Source organism: Dermacentor albipictus, chromosome 4 (assembly GCF_038994185.2).
Source record: "Dermacentor albipictus isolate Rhodes 1998 colony chromosome 4, USDA_Dalb.pri_finalv2, whole genome shotgun sequence".
Taxonomy (NCBI): Eukaryota; Metazoa; Arthropoda; class Arachnida; order Ixodida; family Ixodidae; genus Dermacentor; species Dermacentor albipictus.
In genome coordinates, this window is record NC_091824.1 from 19858595 (window position 1) to 19880049 (window position 21455).

Below are 21455 nucleotides of genomic sequence, written 5' to 3' on the forward strand. Positions count from 1 at the left end.
CTTTGTGTGAGTCACCTCGGGGCATATGAAACCTTTTGTGCCTGTTCGCACCGTCTTGTTCAGAAAAAGAAAGTAAATAAAAATCAGGAATATGAAGTGGGTTCGTTCAGAATGCGTAATTGTTCTTTGTCGATGAATTATTCACTATAGTGCCGAGCAGACGTTGGTCAAGCATCATGACGCGACGATGTAGCAGTACGGCAACCTTTAGCTCGGAGGCTCCTATTTCATACACGTATGAGAAATGAGAAATCGTTTTTCTCGGGAATCACTGCGCCGGATTTGATGAGGTTCGTTGCATATAAAAGAAAATACTAAAATCTAGTGACCGTAGCTAGTGCGTCTTCGGTTTATTTTGAAAATTATTTTTTAAGTATTTGTTGAAAGAAAGACTCGTGTATCAAATTTAGAACTCAGCAACAGAAAGCGATATCACAATTCTTTTAATTGCACCTATTAAGTCTGAAGCGGCCAAAATTGCTGCACTCCACCCATTCACTAATTTGTGAATGAGACTTAAAACCCTCGTAAGCATTGTAACAGTTTCGCGTTAACTGTAAATTCATAGATAAAAAAATTTCCGCTTTAGGTGCTCTTATAGGCGCAGTTTACAAAGCTAATATATCCGTTTTTTGGTGCAAATTTTCGGACTTGTAAACATCGTGTTTAATTTTTTTTGAAACTTAGCAGTTCCCGGTAAACTTTCGTCGAAAATTGCAGGCCATAAATTAAAATTCCATTTCTTAGTCACTAGAATTTAACTTTCTCTCTGAAATGCTCCGAATTTCATTGAAGTCGGTCCAGCAGTTGTCTCATAAAAGCCTTTCTAAGTTTTACATGTATTTGAAAGGGGAACTTGGAGTCGGCCCCGAGCTAAAGCTTACTCTTACAAAGCCCGTTTTTCGCTCCTTCGTCGTTTATGCCAAGGTTCGGGTGCCGGATAAGACTTCTGGCATTTCAGCCTAACATTTCCCTTTGCTGTCGGCGCGCACTGAACGACGACGACTTATCCCAGGAATTCGTCGTTGCGAACTATGGTGCAAAGAAACAAATAGAACGAAAGAGGGCAGAAATATGCAATGATGAAATTGACAGCTGAGCTTGAATTCATACCAACTGGGCCAGCTGTCGCTATTATTAGTATGTCGCAGAAAATGATTGCCCCATTTCGAACAGCAGCACGCCCGCCTGCAACGACGCGTCGATCGTTAGAGCCTCGCTGACGAGGCTGTGTCTGGCTTGTCACATTGCATCGCATGAGGCACAGTCTCTGCAGATGCGCGGAAGAACGGAAACCCTCCGTGTTACGGCGAAATGGGAACGCACTCGCGGACTCTGCGTTGGTCCTACCGAGAGTCCTGTGCGTGCGCTCTGTTTCGTCAAAGGCTATCTGCGACGAATTTTCACCGGTATGACGTAGTCTTAGCACGTCGCCTCCGAGATTTCTCCGCGTTCCATGGGCGCCGCTTAATCTCGGAGGACTTTCATGCCGCCGAGCCCAGCGTTTTCGGTCGTGCGTCAGGGAGCGGCAGTGGCGACGTTTCCTTTCTTTCTTGTTTTCTTTTTTCTTAACAGCAAAGCTGTTTATGGCTAGAATACCGTGCAATTTCCGTGCCCGTCAGCAAATCTCTGAGCAAAAACTATCATCGTCAGCAATGGCTCGTGCCACTGCTCGCGTCGTCTTCATCCGCAGCTGGCTCCGTTGCCATTCATCATAGTGCGACGGGCGGCGTATCTGCGCCGTGCGATGGAGAGGCGCGATGAGCGATGAAATTTCCCGGCGCCGCTAGGGGCGCTTAAGGACGCTGGTGTCGATTGGAAGATTGGTGGAAGAAAAGTAGGGAAACGACAAAAAAACGGAGACGTACAAAAGCAATGTTCCCAATAGGGGATCGAAAATTCGGTTGTGGGAGTTCAGAGTGTTTTTTTTTTTATTTCTAGGTAGACATGTAGGCAAGTAGGTAACCGGGTAGAAATGGTAGTCTCGAACCGAGGGGCGCGTTGGGAGGCGGCCCTACTAAGCCACGACAGCGCTGATCAACTGTGGGCCGTCCGGCACGCCGAGGAAGCCACCCGAGTCCAAGGACTCGAGACCGTCACCTAGGCTGGGGGTGCTCATGGCCCCACCCCGCCCAAATCGCCGGACATATACAATAAAGTTTTCACTCACTCACTTTAACCTAGGTAGGACATTAGGTAGTGTAATAGCGAGAGCTTGGTGGTGCAGCCCACCGCCCCGTTCCAAAGGGGACGCTCATAACATGCATCCATCCATCCGTACAAGGACGAGCCCCGGCGCCGCCTTTGCCAGTTTAGCGCCAGCGAGGTCTGCCGGGCAAGCGTAGGCGTGTGGACCGCGCATGTTTGCACGTCAGTCGTGATCACTGGGAAGCGTCGGACATGTGCCACTGTGATTATTTTGAGGCGCGTAGTGCGTGGTATATATGGTGCTGTTCCTGTGTTATGCATTAGATAACGCGTCGTGCCCTCGTGGCGTCGAAAGCACGAACGTGTTTTGTGCACGGATGCAGAACGTGCAAAGCCAAGGCCTCCCTTTTTAGACCGCCTCGGCGTGAATTGTGGTCGCGACTCGCAAAACATCAAACGTGCTGACAACGAGTTGACTACAGAGTGTATCCTTTGCGAACGGCGCTTCGAATAGAAGTACGTTGAAAGGACCTTTCGGCATGTGATGAATGGGGAAGTAGTCACCAGAGAAGCAGCTGAATGCAGTGCATACAAATTTGACAGGGGAGGCCTATTGTACCCTGGAGGTGAGTCAGCCACGCTCGTGCTAGAGGATGCATTCACATTTTTTTCAACTGAGAAGCTTTATGCTTTCAGTGTGCATGACTTTATGCAGTTCTCGAGCAGTTTAACACTCCGCCAAGTGGGATGCGAGCTCCATCGCAAACAGCCCACCCCTAAAACGATCCAGTTCGTGGTGCTAAAGGGGCACTAAAGGTTAATATTAAGTCAACGTGGACTGTTGAAATACCATCCCAGAAGCCTCGAAACGCTTGTTTCATGCGAAGAGATTTACTTTAAGAGAAAATGCGTTCTGAAGCGTCCGCGTACCTCTAGCGCAGTTCAAATCGCCCGCCCTCCGATCGAAGAGTGGTGACGTCATGGTCCCATAGTGACGTTGCGCCGTGAGTAAAACGGCGCCCGCAGACGGCGCTACGGCTTTTCTGCGTAAAACGCGAACGCGTGGCCAGAAACAGAGCCATGACAGAGCCGACAGCAGCGCGAAAGTGGAACTAAAGGTGGCTAGCGGAAGGGAAAGCGCGAGACGATAAGCTGGTTCTTTATTTTATGACGCCAACTTCGACGCTCGTTGCAGTGGACGACCCTGACGACACATTGGCTCGCTATGCTGGGCTCGACTTCAGCGATTTAAGCACTGATGAACGTGACCTGCTGCTGAGGGCTCGTGCTGCCGGCGTGGTTGCGTACTACTACGACGGCAACTGTTTGTCATGGCTGCACATATTTGCACATTTGTAGCTTTTCCTTCGTGAAAACCAAATGCCGCACTCACCGCCCCGTATTCGACCTGCAGTTCTTGCGCTTCAGAGAATGCAGGCAAGACCAAGGCAACAGCGCTACGGGAAAGCATTGCTTAAGAAGGCACTCCACACGACTTCAGTAAGTCGGCGTTGAACTCGTAATCCTCTGGACGAAAGTGAAGCGAGCATACTATATGATATTTCGGCTCTTTGCCATCGCACTGTGGCAGAAGTACGGCACTTAACCACTTCGAACGGGGAGGTTCACTCGTTGGCACACAGTGGCAAGTAACGTTGGATTTGCCGCTGCAACTACCCTTGACCAATTTCCGCATACCGTTCGCGCATCCCACGACATCACATGGACGTGGCATTCTCGCTGCTTGTTCAAAATGCAAGTTTCGCGAGCCAGCAGAACCAGCGCGGCACGACGCGATAACGAAACAACTGAAACTCCAAAGCGCGCACGGCGCGGAGTCGAGCGAAAACGAAACCTTTCGACCATCCATACTACTGAAGGGTAACGTCAAAATGTTACTGTTTTCTTAGAATCGAACAGAAATAGACTAGTAGCATTTTCTTCCGTCTTATAACCTAATGAAATGATCTTTTTAATACGAGTAGTTGAGTACTAGTGACGTAAATTATGATGAGGAGTGCTTTCGTCATCGGGCTAGTACCGGAATGTCGCTGGGGGGTCTCAAATCGTGTCATCCATTTACTTCAATTTCTCGGTTACTAAAGCTCTGTTCGCGATTATACTGACGCCTTAGAGGTTCTAGAGCATTGCTTTATCACTTTAACTTGACTTCATAGTAACCTTTAGTGTCCTTTTAACTAGGCTGCACTTTCTCACATTGAACAAGGACAAGGCTCTTCAAAGAGGGCGGCTCGTCCAGAGTGGCCCCCAACCCGTCCAGAACGGCCTTCAAATGTGATCGTCGTCCTTTTTTAAACCGCATGGCTGCGATATGCTGCGCGTTCCGGTGTTGCAAATAACGTAACTTTCCATTGTCTGCTCTCCGAAGAAGTGTCACCCTTCATAATAATGCATCTACGAGCTGCAAACATGTGGTGATATTTGCGCCGCGCTCCACATAAAAAATTCAAACGCGACCCAAAATGAACACGACGCGCGTGCTAGCTGCCGTGCGCCGCCGCCTTCAAAAGCTGAGCACCAGTAGTGTTCCTGTATATGCTCCCGCAGGGAGCATATACTACAGGAACACTACTGGTGCACAGGGAGCATATACAAGAACACTACTGGTGCACAGCTTTTACTACTGGTGGTACTACTACTTTTACTACTGGTACTTTTGGTGCACAGCAACACTACTGTGTACAGGAACAGCTGGTGCACACTACTGGTGCACAGTGCATTGTGTTCCTGTAATGCTCCCTGCGGGAGCATATACAGGAACACTATGCACCAGTTGCTAGTAGCGCCACCTGCAACTTTCATCGCTCCTCTGTGCAGCCAACCGGCTCCCGCCCGTCGCACCTTCTGGCCATCGTATGCCTGCCCCTCCCTTTGCGAAGGCGCCGACGGCACTGGTCCACTGCCAGTCGGTGCGCTGATTCCGGTCTCAAATACTTGCCTCGTTGTATCGCGAAATGAGAACACGAATGTGTATAACGAATGTATAACACGAATGAATTCGGATGCGTAAAAAAGAAATGTGTGCGCGTACCTTTCGTCATGATGACCACCGATGAGACAATAAATGTGTTCGTACCTTTGTTCCAAATTCTGTGTCACCTCTTTGTCGTGCGCTATACAGCGTCGTGGTCATCCACCGTCACAGAGTGGAATGGGTCATGTTTCCTTTTTTTGTCAGTTTCGGTATGGAAAAAAAAAGTATTCGGGTGGGCTCTTTGGTGATTCATCCACTCGTATTCCAAACGTAAGATTTCGAACACAGGCTGCTCTATATTTCCGCAATCAGAAACTGTAAGCTTCTTACGCGGTCGAATATTTAGTTTAAGTCAATGTGGTGTTCTCGCTTCGCAGATGCAGTCACCGTGCCGATGTCGTAGTGCGTTGAAGCACGTAGCTTGCAACTGCGGATATGTGAAATAATTGCCATCGAGTTGCTTTTACTACAGTGCACTAGAAAATATACTTCTAGTTCATTCGCAACTTTCACGGCCTATAGGGGGCGCCACCTTAAATCCAACATGGCTGCCCGAGAGATTAAGAACTAGAGCAGTCGGTGCAGTGCTGCGGTCGTCTTGCTCAGTGACATGTTGTTTCGCGTCGTCATGTTGAAATCTCTCTTCAATTTACACGCCCGCTGTCGTTAGCCTGCGTAATGGCTCATATTGGGCGAGCAGAACGCAGGATTCGAAGCCTGTTTGAAGGCGAGGAAGTCCTAAACGCTGGTCATCTTGTGTACTGCGGCATAAAAGTATGCACGTCGACGTCCGTGACTGTTGAAGGACTTTGCATACAAACTCCGCGACGATGTTATTAAGAGAAGTGACCATGCTTTCTATTTGTTCTTCTATTAATCTGACCTCTTTGAACGGGTACCACGAACTTTTATACGGTGCTCTCTGCAAGCTGTTACTTAGACCGCTTGAATAAGCCGCCGTGTCGAGAAAAAAAAAAAAAACCTTCCTGGTGTCGCGCGACCGAAGTTCATTACATCGACGGCGGGAAAAGCTGCCCTAAAGCAGCGTTTTATGTGCGAAAATTTCTTGTCTAGTTATCCCTGGCTGTGTTCACAAAGCTGGATGTTGAACACGAGAAGTAAACAAAAAAAAAATATCTGACCGCTTTTGCGAGCTATATATGCGATAACCGTTCACCCTTGTAATTTAGTTACTGCGCTTTATGCGTGCTGTTCAAGCTACAGTCTTGCGGTAGTTTTACAGCCTGCGTGAGTCCTACCGCGTCTTGCCTATAGACAGATCAAGCGATACATAGCCGATATTTACCGGTCCGCGGCAATGCTCGCTTCATTCTTCCAGTTATCTTTATAAAATAATATACGCGCAGATCAGCTCAGGGTTCGTTACGCGAACACTGCACAGTAGTTCAACATTTGTTGGACTAAGATTTGTTACCTTACGAGTGCAGTCATGCGCGCCTGTGCACACGTTGCAGATGCGCATCGAAGTGGCAGACGATGTACGAATTCCAGGTCCCTCTACGCCTGTTTCACTTTGCTTCGATGCACAAATGAGAAACTCATCTTTCTGTTCGAAAATGGTGGAATGTCAAGCCGGCGTTGCAGAGCACGAATGCATGAACAAGAACAAGAAATTTTGAAGCAGGTACAAGGCTTCACGGAGAATGTTTGCGCTCCAACGTAGCCGCAAAGGCATGAGTGGCAAGAACGCAAGCATCAATCATCCTACAACACATTTGAGTTAAGATTGCGCATTATTTCTTTCCCCGCATCTATGCCTGCGTCTTTACGATGGTGCGTCTATTCGCGATTTCAAGTGCTCGGAATCGTCGCTCATCTGTCGTATTCCAAAAAAGTCCTCCGGCATGAAGTGCGCACTGCAAACCTTCATAGCTTCTGTGACAGCTTTGCCAATCCGCAGCTTAATAATCAATTTCTTCCTCATGGACGCAGCCGCTGGGAATGAGTGAAGGCTCACATCACCTACCGCATAACTACCGCTCGGCACCCATTGCGGCACGCAGCAAATACGGTTACTCCTATGTTTGCTCATTCTGAACATGTTAAGTGTCCTTCAGGATCCCACGGGAGCTTTGAACGCGTTAAAACATCGACCTAAAGTGAAGGAAAAGCGTACTCAACACCAATACGCTACCCGAACGGGCGGCAGCCAGCGGCGAGTATAATCTTTCGATTGCTTCCGGCCGCCGCCGTACGTGAAAGTTGCGAATACCAAGGCCGATCTGTACTCTCCCTAGCTGTTTGTTTGCCACATCAAGGCGTACTCGTGCTAGTACTCGTCAACTCAGTTCGAGTCGTGCATTTGAGTTTCAATACTTCGGTGCCTTGCATTCCTTCCGTTATCGCCTGTTGAGTTGGTTACGCTAGAATCTTACACGCGCGCCGAGGGAAAGTCGTTTGCAGAACACGCTTCTTTCATCATTAATGTTTCCAGTGAATGGGAGCTAAACTGCACAGGGCAGTATATTTTTCGAATCCGGGTATAATATGCAGTAATTTACCGCGGAATGAAAAGAAAAAAATTGTAGCTTTTTTGCGTTTTTCTTTCTTCCTGTTCTGTTTTTCGAAGGAACTTAAGAATTGAGGGGTTTAAAGGCAGCTGTAGCCTTCGCAGCGCTGGTGGCATTCCGTCTTGTCGAGCTGGACAAGCTTCAGTGACATACAGCTGTGAGTGGCGTTGAGACACACCGCGCGTGCTGAAACTGTGCATCGCTTTCGTTCGCGCCCCTCCACAGCGGCGGTGGCGCGTGGGTGGAGGAGGGGTTTCATTACTCTCTCTCTCTCAGTTCGTGGCTCCTGCAGGCGTTGGCGTCCACCGGCATGCAGGCGTGCTTGTGCGCAGCGTAAACCGCGTCGCAGTTTTGTGCAGAGTAGCTGCGTTGAGAGGCGCACAAAAAAGGGAGGCTGTTCGCGCGTGTGCTCGGCTCGGGCTTTCTTTTAGTACGTCTGTTTTCCCCCATCGTGATCGGAGAACGCTGGGTTGCGAAGGCCGCCCTACACGGGCTCTCGTACTGCCGTGGCGACGGCGTGCCACCGCGCCTGAACATCTGCTGTGAGTGTCGCTGTGTCGAGTTCATTGGTAGGAGCTGACAGAGCCAGCTGTACGCGCAGAGCCGTCACGCTGGAAACAAATACGGTACTGCAAAAGGGAAAGTCGGGCTTGACAGTCGAATCGAAGCTCGTATAGGAGCGGCGCGCGTGGTTGTATACGAGCACTGATGAAGTGCCAGGGAAAGAAAGTAGCTGCACTTGGACTGTACTTATCACCACACCTCGTGCTGCTTCGTTGCCGTATTAACTGTATAAAGTTTATGTCGTTGTAACAGATTTAGCCTGAAGAAGTAAGACTTCCATGAGAGCCGGGTCACATCGTGAAGCGCATTTTAGAAACGAACGCTAGATTTAAATATTTTGACAAGTGCACGCGGCTCTCCGTTTAACTCCGTCGTCTTTGTCTCGAGGGGCACGCACTCGGTGTCGCGCGGTCGCCCTTCCGCTAAGGGAGTTCGAGCTTTTGGTCAAGGGAGATTACGGCGGCTGAAGGGAGTAATCTCGTGCCCACACTGCTGTTGTAAAACTGAGAATTGAATCATTATTTGCATTAAAACTAATGTCGTGTGTGTTTAGAACATTTCTGTTGAATTAAATAAAAGTTCAAGCACAATTCACCAGAACCTAATATGCTTGCTGCTGAACCATACTCTCGACCGCTTGGCGCCGTGTCTTCCTCCTTTTTCAGGTCGTTTGCACGAACCCAGCAGAAGCGGGTCGAGTCTGCTTGTCGAGCTGGAATACGCCTGTCGAGTTCGTGTAAATGCCTGCCAGTTGGGCTGAACAAGCGTCGAGTCTAGCTCAGTCAGCCCGACTGCGTGGGGCATAGGTTGACCTAGCTCGCGACCCGTTTGCAGCGTGCGTTGTCAGGATTGGGGGCTCAATCCCATCGTCCGTGGTCCTTTGCCAAGATTGGAGTACGGCATGAATTCGGAGGTAGCTGGCCCATGCCGTCGTCCAACTTATTTACGCTGAGATCGTTGTTGAAGTGAAGAACTGCTTCTCATCGAGAACGAGGAAAAGGGTTTATTTACAGAAATTAAATCAGTCTAACATGACTGCTTGAGAAAAAGAGTATTAGTCCAACAGGACTGCATGAGAGAAGTGACTCAGTCTAACATGACTGCTCAAGAGAAGTGTCCTCAGCATTCGCACAACCACAGTTTTTATACACTCGATGCGCCGGTCCTACGATGCGGCGACTGTTCGTTTACTCATAACCAACTCGCCGCTGCTCTGCAGACCAGTTTACGTACACAAAGGCAACCGCGCTCTGTACACAGAGGCAACCGCGCGGGGTGCCGTTCCGGGAAACTATCGGCGCCGATCGAGGGTCGCTCGTTGTTCCGTGCTAGGCCGAAGCGTGAGACGCTCCAAAATACGTCGTCCCCACGGCAGCTTGTCCATGCGTGTCAAATCAGCTCCGCGTTGGGGAACTCCGAAATCATTGTTCACACACCGAACTAGTTCCGTCACAATGTCGAAGGGGCTGGAGTAAGGCGGCGGATTCCAGCGCAAAGGCCGCTTCTTTGAACGCCTCCCAGCTGCAGCGACGGAGAGGGAGAGGTGCGCGTCGTGTCGCCCTGTCGTAACTGTGTGGCAATCTTCTTTCACAGCTCGCCATTCTTGACAGCGCCTCCATGGCCCGGAAAGTCTCCACTGTCTAGCGCTGACAACCGCTAGGCAGGAAGAGAACGGCTGCTGGTCAGGGGGGGATTGATGTCTTGGCTCGCAGCGACCACTTGTGCATTGATGTCACCGCCCCAAAACATCCAACAAGGACAGGCAACTGCAAAATGAACCCCACAACACGGCTCTGCGCCGAGATGACGTGCATTGGCTCTCACTTTAGACTCGCTAGGCTTCAAAAAAAAAAAACAACAACAACATAAGTGCAGAAACAAAAAAAAATGCTACATTTCACTATGCCAATTTCTGAAGCAAATTCCTGCTGACAAATTCAGCAATTAATGGAGGGAATTCTGCTGAATGAGAGGGGATTTTCTTCGCCTAAAGAAAAGCTAACACTAGTAACCCCAAAATTTAGGCGGGACCCTCAAACGCAGAATTCAAATTAGCCTGCTCAAACCATCCGCATTGCTATGCAACTTTCCCTTCTTATATCTAACGGAGAAGTTGTACTCTTGGAGAGTGAGGCTCCATCGGAGCAAGCGGCCGTTTTTGTGTGACATTTGATTGAGCCACGTCAGAGGACAGTGGTCGGTCTCGAAGATGAACTTCGCTCCGTACAAGTAACACGACAACTTCTGGGCTGCCCAAACCAAACAAGCGCATTCCTTCTCTGAAGCGCTGTAGGCTTCCTCTCTTACATTTAGTTTACGGCTGGCATAGAGGATAGGATGCTCCTCGTTATCGTCGCCGACCTGACTAAGTACCACGCCCATACCTCTGTCGCTTGCGTCGCATTGAACTATGAATTCCTTTGTGTAGTCTGGCGCGCGAAGCACAGGGCGAGAAACCAATAGCGTTTTCAAACTTTGAAAAGCGTTCTCTTTGTCCTTATCCCAGTGTACGTTACTCGGTGCTCCCTTTCGGAGGGCGTCTGTTAATGGACTTGCCAATTGCGAGTACTTTCGGAATGTACCGTTGATAGTACCCCACAAGTCCCAAAAATGAACGAAGGTCCGTTTTCGTGCGCGGCTGAGAAAAATCTCCAATTATCGCTATTTTCAGCTCAGCCGGCCGTCTCATGCCCTGACCGACAACATGGCCCAGATGAGTAACCTGCGAACAACCAAACCTACACTTTTCCGCTTTCATCGTTAAGTCGACTTTAAACGTACGAAGCCTCGCATTCTTGTCGTAATAGAATTTGGCGTTCCTTTGAGCTATTTCCATGTTCTTTCCGACTAGTTCTTGGGTTGCGCTTAGCCGCTCCAGTAAATTTAGCACGTATTCAACCACGGTTGGACTCTCCCCTCTTTCCTCCCACATCTCTCTTAACATTCTCAGTGGAGACCGGAGTGTCCTCCCATACACTAGTTCTGCTGGTGAGAACCCTGTCGCCTCATGTGGAACCGTTCGCAAAGCAAACAAAGTTGCCGGCAGACAGTTCTCCCAGTCCTCCTTGTGCTCGTAACAGAGCGCACGCAAAACTCGCTTAAGCACCGAATGCCACCTCTCTACACTGTTTGACTGAGGGTGATAGACAGAACTGTGTATTAACTTTACCCCGCACTTTTGCAAGAATGTGGAAGTCAGTGCGCTCGTGAATACTGACCCTTGATCTGCCTGAATTTCGGCTGGAAACCCAACTCGTGCAAACACTGTCAAAAGCGCGTCTACTACTTCAGTGGAGCTGAGCTCTTTCAAAGGGATTGCTTCTGGAAACTTCGTAGCCGGACACAGCATGGTAAACAAGTACCTGTAGCCTGATTTTGTTTTTGGAAGAGGCCCTACCGTGTCTATTACAAGCCGTCTGAAAGGCTCTGTTATTAAGGGCACTACCTTCAGTGGAGCTTTCCAAGTCTCTCCTGGTTTACCAGAACGCTGGCAGGCGTCGCATGATCTTACAAAGTTTTCTACATCTTTGAAACAGCCAGGCCAGTAGTATTCCATAAGCAATCTTTCCTTTGATTTGTTTATGCCTAGGTGGCCGGACCACCCATTTCCATGACAAAGACTCAAAAGGTCCTGCCTATACTTAGTAGGTATGACTAACTGATCTAAAATCCTACCCTTTCGATCTCTGTAATGCCGATACAACAATCCTCCTCTCTCATGTATCGTTACGTTGCGCCTAGCAATGCCTTCTTTAGCTGTGTCATGTAATTTTGCTAAGCTCTCATCATTCTTTTGCTCAGCTGCCAGTGACTCTCTATCCACGCGTAAGAGTTGATCAAAGTTCTTTGAGGCCGGTGATAATAACGACCCTGTCTCGCTTGTGAGCGCGTCTGCTTGCTCTTCCTGCAGGCTAGAACTCTGACACTCTAGTGCTACGCTCTCATTGAGCTGGTCAGCTGGCAGGCTCTCCTCAACTGTTCTTTTGTCCCTCGGGCCTAGCTCGGATTCGGGCATTGAAGTTATGCCCTTTTCTGCTTCCGCTGGAGGAGCTTGAGCATTTTCAGCCGAAAGCGCCGCGATCTTACGAGCTTGGCCTCGGGTCAATGCCTGTACTATGCCCTCTCCCAGTTTGAGCCCTCTGTCACGCAGTAACTGATTCGAACGATTCGAAAAGATGTAGGGATACTGCAGTGACAAAAATTTGGAAACTGCAGCCTCAGTCTCTAGCTCCCCGAATGGTCCACTGATTTTGACTTTGGCCATGGGCAGACACACGCTGTGTTCTTCTACAACCTGTTTTATCCATGCTACATCTCCGGTGAAGTCATCTACCATCACGTAAGACGGATGGACAATGTCCAGCGTGGCGGCACTGTCTCTTAGCACTCGGCATGGTTTTCCATTAACTTGCAGGTCGTGGAGATATGGACTTAAAAGTTCCATATTCTCATCCTTTTCCTCCACGTAGGAAAAAACTACGCTAGACTTCTCGCAGTTTACAGCTATGTCCCAGTTTGTGGCATTTGTAACAGCGAATTGGTCTAACAGATTCGAATTTTCTTTTCTGTTCTTTTTGTGCGGTTTCTCCGTTAAGTTTCTCCTCGCTCTTTTCTGCGGGCTTTTCCGCCATGTCTACAGGCTCGGATCGTCTAGTTTGCGCACCCTTTTTGAACGGAAATGGTTTCCGCGGTCCATTTCGACCGTCCCAGTTTCCCTCCTCGGCGTTCAATTTTCTACGGGTTGCGTACTCTTCGGCTAATTCAGCCGCCCTTTCCACAGTGTTTACATTACCTCTGTCTTGCACCCACAGTTTCACAGCTTGGGGGATGGTTTTGTAAAACTGCTCTAGACACATGCATTCAATGATCATGTCTCTGCTGTCGTACGCTTCCGCGCTTTTAAGCCACTCGACTAGGTTGGCCTTTAAGCTATACGCAAACTCCGGATAGCCCTCGCTATCTTTCTTGCCTGTGCTCCTAAACCTTTGCCGAAAAGCTTCGGCTGAAAGGCGGTATTTCTTCAGGAGACTAGCCTTAACTTTCGCATAATCATATGCATCCTGCACACTCAATCTGGCGATTACTTCCGCCGCCTCACACGGCAACATAGACAGCAACCGCTGTGGCCATGTACTCGGACCGAAGTTCATCTTTTCGCAAGTCCTTTCAAAATTGCTTAGGAACAAGCCTATGTCGGTCCCGACCTCAAATGGCTTTAATAGCCTGTCCATGCGGTACGATTCTGCCTCACTTGATCGACCCAGAGCTCCTTCACTTCCTTGAGACAACTCCAAACGTCTGTTTTCAAGTTCAAGTTGCATTTTTCTTATCTCGCGATCTTTATCGCGTTCCTCTCTCTCTCTATCCCGTTCCTCTCTCTCTCGTTTTTCTCTGTCTCGTTCTTCTCGTTCTTTTTCCCGTTTCTCTCTCTTTTTGAGAAGTTCCAATCCCATTTCAATATCTTGCTCACTGGCCTGATTGGAAATTAGCTCCAATAATTCCGATTTGAGCATTTCCTTGCGTACATCTAGGCCCAGTTCCTCACCAACAATCAACAACTCGTCTCTCAGCAGTGTCCTTAACTCCATGACTGCTGCTTTACTGCCTTGATTCTGCTCTCTAAATCTAGCTAGGAAAACACAACCTAGCTAACACACAACAATCTAGCTTCCCTTCTGTTCTAAACAGAACAACCACAAAATGAAGCCTAGAGAGTCAAAGCAAAAACCAAGCACTCACCGCAGATACAGCACCATGTCGCAAAGTCCATCTCACCGCTGTCAGCCAGTTGTCAGGATTGGGGGCTCAATCCCATCGTCCGTGGTCCTTTGCCAAGATTGGAGTACGGCATGAATTCGGAGGTAGCTGGCCCATGCCGTCGTCCAACTTATTTACGCTGAGATCGTTGTTGAAGTGAAGAACTGCTTCTCATCGAGAACGAGGAAAAGGGTTTATTTACAGAAATTAAATCAGTCTAACATGACTGCTTGAGAAAAAGAGTATTAGTCCAACAGGACTGCATGAGAGAAGTGACTCAGTCTAACATGACTGCTCAAGAGAAGTGTTCTCAGCATTCGCACAACCACAGTTTTTATACACTCGATGCGCCGGTCCTACGACGCGGCGACTGTTCGTTTACTCATCACCAACTCGCCGCTGCTCTGCAGACAAGTTTACGTACACAAAGGCAACCGCGGTCTGTACACAGAGGCAACCGCGCGGGGTGCCGTTCCGGGAAACTATCGGCGCCGATCGAGGGTCGCTCGTTGTTCCGTGCTAGGCCGAAGCGTGAGACGCTCCAAAATACGTCGTCCCCACGGCAGCTTGTCCATGCGTGTCAAATCAGCTCCGCGTTGGGGAACTCCGAAATCATTGTTCACACACCGAACTAGTTCCGTCACAATGTCGAAGGGGCTGGAGTAAGGCGGCGGATTCCAGCGCAAAGGCCTCTTCTTTGAACGCCTCCCAGCTGCAGCGACGGAGAGGGAGAGGTGCGCGTCGTGTCGCCCTGTCGTAACTGTGTGGCAATCTTCTTTCACAGCTCGCCATTCTTGACAGCGTGTAAACGCGGACGAGTCGGGCCCGTCAGCGCCGAGACTTGCGCGGGGCCACTGCGGCGTCGAGATTTAGGCGCCCGCAGCGGGAATAGTATGCGGGACAAGGCGAAGACAAGCACTGTGCAGTGCAATCTCATCGCAGTTGTCTGATGAAGACGGCAGCGGGGACCCGAAGCACGGTTCGTCTCGACTCGACAGTGTGCGCCGTCGCTGTCCGGACTCGACAGAAGCGAGTCCGTGCAAACGCGGTCACGTCGGCATCGGTCGGACCGATTTTTGGCTCGACCCGCTCGCGTCGGGTTCAAGTAAGCGTAGCCCTTCGTTGTGCTAGTCGCGCAGTGGTCGGTGTGGTCACTCGTGCTTGGCACCTGCACAGTAGACAACAGGAAAGGAAAGCTCGGGAGATCACCGTGCACGATACGTTGCGTTTTGAGCTCAGTTTGCAGCAGCTCGGGTAACAGAACGCAGAACATATGCTCGCTAGGCCGTGAATATTGTGCCAATTCTAGTACACTGTACCGCAAAGAAACGCACGGATAAGCACAGGGGCGTCGCTGTCTAGCACTGCTATATTTGGCGAGCCCACTTTCATATTTAACGAATTTCACGTCATGTACATTAACTAATGTGTTATAGGAGAAGTGTTAAATAAAATAGTTGCGAGCGTAATCAGAAGTAACATTTTTTGTACGAAAACGGGTGACACTGCAGTTATGATTTAATGGCATCCCCTTGGTGACAAATAGTCACCTATATAGCTTGCTTGATTTATTCAGGTGTGCTACACACGTTTTTTTTTTAAATCTATCATTTTTGTACGCATCTCCTTAATCTTGTTTTCCCCCTTCAAAATCTACCTTGTACCGCTAGCTATGACTGTAAGAGATCCAATCGTGTCAGTCTCTTCCCTGCTTTATTGTCCACCTATACTCAAAACGTCTCTTGCTTATCTCGACTGCTGACCGGTTGACGCATCCGTCCACTTTTAAAGCCAAGCGCTTCTGGAAGGTCTACGTTACCTACAGTGGCGTAGCCAGCAATTTCGTTCGTGGGGGGCTCACTTTGCAGCTCGGCCTCCTCCTTATTGAATTAGCCGAGGGATAACTATATATATATATATATATATATATATATATATATATATATATATATATATATATATATATATATATATATATAATTTCCGTCTCATAAAACTCCTTGGGTTGCTGCCTCAAAAATCTGTAAATGACTACACGTCATCTTCCGACACGAATCTGGTTCCCTTGAGCAGTTTTGTCGAATTTTACCAAATGTGGAAGACGCAAGGCAACAGGTCTGGGCTGCATGAGGGATGTTGCAGCGTTTTCCACTTGAACTTTGCCAGTTTTGTATTAACCACATCAGTGACGTGGGAACGGGCAATGTCGTGAAGCAATATGTTCCCAATACTCAATTTCCCACGTCGTTTGTTCTTGATTGGGACACGCAGCCGATCCTACCTTTCACAATATCTGAAAGGATTTAGAGTCTCTCCAGGTTTTGAAAATTCTATCAATAATGGCCCCTAACGATCTAAAAAGAAGTCAACAATTTTCCGGCAGAAATGACGGCCTTTGATTTCCTTGGGAGTGGTGAATTCAAATTTTTCCACTGTAAGCTTTGCCGTAGTGTTTCAGGCTAGTAGTAGCGGCGCCATGAGTCATCCCCGGTCACAATAGCAGACAAAAAGTCGTCACCTTCTCCTGGGGTTCTTTGACGTGCACTTAAATCTAAGTACACGAGTGTTTTCGCATTTCGCCTCCATCGAAATGCAGCCGCCGTGACCGGGATTCAATCCCGCAACCTCGTGCTCAGCAGCCCAACACCATAGCCACTGAGCAACCACGGCCTTTTTAATTGTGTTGGGGGTGATTGCATGGTGGCTTTGGCCCGGCCATGAATCGTATTTGTAACTTTCATGTCCTTCTTTGGACAGTTTGCTACAACGCTTCACAGTGGCCAATGAAACGCAATGTTCAACGCATACGGCAGCCATACGGCGAATAATTCCTTTTTGGGAAACATCTTCATTTGTCAAAAACATCACGACACCAAGCTGTTCAACTTTTGGAGTGTGCATTATGTCACGCAACCATGTTCAACCCAGTGTATAAGAGCATTAAAGAACATTTAACCTCACCTCTGCATGTCACTTGTAAATGAGATGCGTATGTTCTACGCGCACGCCTCGAAAATAATGAACCGAATCATTATTGCGCGGGGCGGGTTGTCTCACTTTCATTTGACTCGCCTACGTACATTAGAAATGCGAAGATACAGCTTGATACAGTACAAAAAATTGTCTCTGGAAACAAAGTTCACTGCGCATATGCACAAAACCTCGGAACAAGATATTTAAATATATGCATAAGTCACCAATAAACCTACGCTCCTTAGAAAAAGTCACTATATATAATGCGTCAAACAAGGCAAATAAACAGGTTGCGCAACCACAGATTCACAGATCACAGCACCCCACCTACCTCCACTCCCAAAATATATTGCGTGCGACGGAAGGCGGCGCGCGTCCTCCCCGCTTTTCTTCCTTGCGCACACAAGACTGAGCCACCATCATCGGCTCCACTCCTCCCCCTCCCCCCCCCACGCTTTCACTCGCACATTGAGCATGCGGCGCGCGGTCACGATCTTATCGCCCTTGGCCTTTATTTATACGGAACATGAGGGCAACGGCAGGAATGCGCATGGAGTCTTCATATACCTCCTATTGCAATAATACAATAGTATCCGGCAACTGAAGCGACCCGTGATTCATTACTTTCCGCAAAAGAAGGAACAAGATCGAACTTTCACCATGCGGCAATTCGCTGCGCCGCAACAATGTCTTCTTTTTTTCTTTTGTGGGGCGGGGGGCGGCGAAATAGAATAATGCCAAGGAAAGCATGTTGGCTATAATCGAATGCCTACTTTGGGCACCTAGTGTGGCTACCGAAGGAATATCGAAGAAAACCTGTGACGCTTGGTGCACAGAAAACCATACGCATACTGCTCGGTATCCTACACGGGCGAGACAAAATTTTTCGGAGAGGTTGCGCTCAAGCGAACGCGTTGCAATCCGTCGAGTCCCCGCAGTGCTGGCGGCGAGCGACTATGCATTGTTTCTCTTTCTCGTCTGCTAGCCAGAAAGCGTCCAAAACTTGCCAGGTGAAAATGCAGTCGGCCAGAGAAAAACAAACGCGCATCCAAGTGCGCCGCGCGGTTGTCGATGCAGCACGAGTAAAACGCATGCGCTCTGGCTGGATCGGCAGCCCGCGGGTTGCGAGAACGAAAAAAAAAATGAGAAAGAGGCTCAATATATCCTCGCGAATAAAAGCCTAGGTAGAAAAATAAATCAGAGCTTAGTTACAATGGTGTCTTTAGTGTCTTGACATGGATGCTTTGGCGCAGGTGAAAAAAAAAAAGTTCATATTCTTTTCTGTGACCTGACGGCACAAATGAACCACCACAACGCTTTGTCTCATCGGACCTCGCTGCGTGCTTTGTCAACTTGTCTGATAATATGTTGATTTGGCTTGTCTCGTTGTATGGCCCGATGTACGACTTTAGAAAACTCGATGCACCTTTGGCGTCAAATGTTTACAACAGCATTAAACCCACAAAGTTCCGGTATTAAAAATCTAAAGCACGACTTTGGAAATGTCAGTGCACCTTTCGCATCAAAATGTTATGAGAACTTTATAACCACAAAGTTTCAGAATTGACATCCAAGCGCTCTGTAGATTCCGCGGCCTCGCGAGATGCCGAGACGAGCCCGCTCGCCATCAAAACACCCTTGAAATTTTGTGCTCGGTGGGGCTTCTTGCGTTACGATATGTGACTCCCGATGCATGGGCGTTGCCGCGAAATCTAGATCGATTTCGCAATGTTCGCGCTAAAATGTCTTTTCGAGCGTGAATTAAGGACATTCTAGACAAAATCGAGCATGATTTCCGGCGCCGGGAGTTGTTTTGGTCGGCGGCACATGACAGCACGAAAAAATTTCGGGGGGGGCTGAAGCCCCATAAGCCCCCCCCCTGGCTACGCCCCTGGTTACCTACGATCCTCACTGGATGAATCCCTTTGCATTCCATCAGCATGTGCTAAGTGGTCTCCGGATTTTTGCTGCAGCATACACACGGCTCACCTAATTTTGAATATTTGCTCCGGTATGTTTTTGTCCTTAGGCGTCAAACAGCAAGGTATTGCCTTGTGTGCTATCGTGCAGATTTTCCCTTCCAATTTCTTCTCGTTCTTGTAAATCTCCATGGTCCTTTTTGTTTCCATTCCTTGCATCCAATTATCTGTCTATTTCTCTCTCGTTCTTTCCGATGACTCCTGGTTGTCTATTTACAGTTTCAATGACCCTGTACTTCGTTGCCAGCTTTCTTGACCTCTTCCTCCATTCTGTGTCCACGCTTTTCAAATACAGATACCTGTGCACTTTGGCTGCCCATTTATTTTAATCCGTTCCCAAGTCTTTCTTCAAAACTAATTTTGCTCTGCTTCTCTGACTTCAGAAGAAGCCCAACCCATGTCACGCTACACTGCCTCATTTGTAGTTTTACCGTGGCTTCCCAAAGCCAACCGGCCTACCGATCTTTGGTTACCGCTGCTGGACGCTCTTCTGACGGCTTCTTTTAACAGCTGGCTGTTGGCCACGTGACACGTTTTAACTCCCTTTTAAGGAAGTCTGGCGTTCCTGTACCCCAAAGGAGTTCGTGCGTGCCCTTGTGAGCCTCTTCGCTCTACTTTCCCACTGCTGTTGCTCCTGCTGTCTTGCACGCTGCGTCGGGAGGGGCTTCAGGGCGAGCATGCTGGAAATGAGACGCCAGGAGCCCGTTTGGGCATTGCACCGCGTCGCATGTGCACAATGTCCTCTGGAGTTCCCTGTGCGTCGCCACAATACCCTCTGCACGGCTGTAATTATCCGCGACTCCCCGCAAAAGCATCGCAGAAACTGCAGCGCTTACCTTTCTATACTAACGTGCAACCGTCAAGATTGTAATTACTATATAGAATAGTAGAGAGGAGGTAGGGAGAGCATGCAGAGAATGGGTAGAACCGACGCAGCCACGAAACGAGTGAATTACAGCCTTGGCGCTCTTCGCTTGCAACTCGTGTTTGTCCAGGGCGGGAGAGGGAAAAGGCGAGGAAACGCTTCTGGATAAATTTCAGTTCAAGGCACGGTACAATACGGTACGTTTCTCCTACATCCGAAAAATAAGCATCATGTAAATTTGTCAAGCGGACAACTGACACGGTCGACGTCCGCACTCTAGGCGACACTATAGCGGAAGCAGTCACACGTCAGATCAACACTTATGGGCCCGCCGCGGCAGCCACATTTCGACGGGGGCGAAATACGAAAACTCTCGCCTACTTGGATTTTACGTGCAGCTTCCACTACGGCGTGCCGGGTAATCCGATTGTGATTTTGACACGCACAGCCCCATAATTCAATTAGTGTTTAACACTTCTGCCACGGCGCTCTGCGAGGTAATGACAATACTAACCTTCTCAGAGGTTATGAACAGTGGCGCACAACAACGCCTCAAGCAAACGCCTCTCGATGCGTGTTCAGTGTGCTACGCAAACAGCAGTGGTGCAAGCAAGTTAACATTTACCATCAACGCAACACTCTCGTATTGAATTATAAACGCTGAAGAAATTGAACATTCGCCGTCAATCAAAGCAAACAGCACAGAAAGCTTCGTCCACGTCGATTCCCGCAGTGTGTTGGATCCGCATAATTTTTTCTGTTCAACGGTTTCATTCTTTTTCGCCAATGTTCACCTTTCCTTTTGTTCGTTATATTCTTAACCTTATTGCGCCTAATTTTAAGAACGGACTCTTTTGGTGGCACCCGCAAGTGGCTCGGTATAAAGACCACTCTTGCGTCTACTTGCCCGTTTGCTAGTGACGCGTCGAGATGACGCCTGCACTTTTGCTGCCGAGGCGAGATCACAAAGGAAGTCTGCAACGCCATCACTTCCCGTGAAGAGGAAAACGGGTTTTCAGAAGTTGGTGTACCCGTTTGTCCCGAAGCGAGCAGTTTGGGCGCCGTCATATTGCTAAAACGACGTTCCATTCGTATACCGAAAGCCGAAGTCTGCGGGAGTCCTACCCATACACTGCTTCTGCAGTTTAAAAAAAAAAAGTTTGCATATTGATTAATAGATCTTTACACAGAAAATGGCTGGTTCCATAGCCTATATATAGGAGAGTGTGGTAAACAATGCGACCGCCTTGCGTCCAAGGGGGACTGCTGCACTGCGCGGCGTCTACCGTCGCTGTCGTCCACTGTTTCGTATAAAAGTATTATGCCCTCCCACAACACGTGTTTCGTCGACGGTGCGTGACCGGTGTTTTTGAGCAAGCAGCATCACAGTCCTCGGCTTCCATGCTGGAATTGTCCGGTCCCTCGCCGCCCAAGGTGTTATGGCGCGAGCCCTTGTAATGGCACCATTTGGCCAGCACATCGCCTGTCGGGGCGTAGCCATTGCACGAAGTATCAACTAGCGCTTGGGCGCCGCGTGGCAGGCTTGGTTTGAGTCACCAGAAAGAAAAGTTTTGTTTTCTATGGTGGCTATAAGCTGGGCGGTAGCGGGTGGTCATTTGCCGTAGTTTGTGCCGCCAGAGCAC

At 48.8% G+C, this 21455-nt stretch overlaps 1 protein-coding gene across 6 annotated transcripts in view; it reads left to right on the forward strand.

The window, feature by feature from the left end:
- The window catches only part of LOC135915126 (B-cell lymphoma/leukemia 11B-like), a 190347-nt gene that overhangs the window by 151432 nt on the left and 17460 nt on the right, over window positions 1-21455 (forward strand). The gene's annotated exons all lie outside the window — the stretch shown is intronic.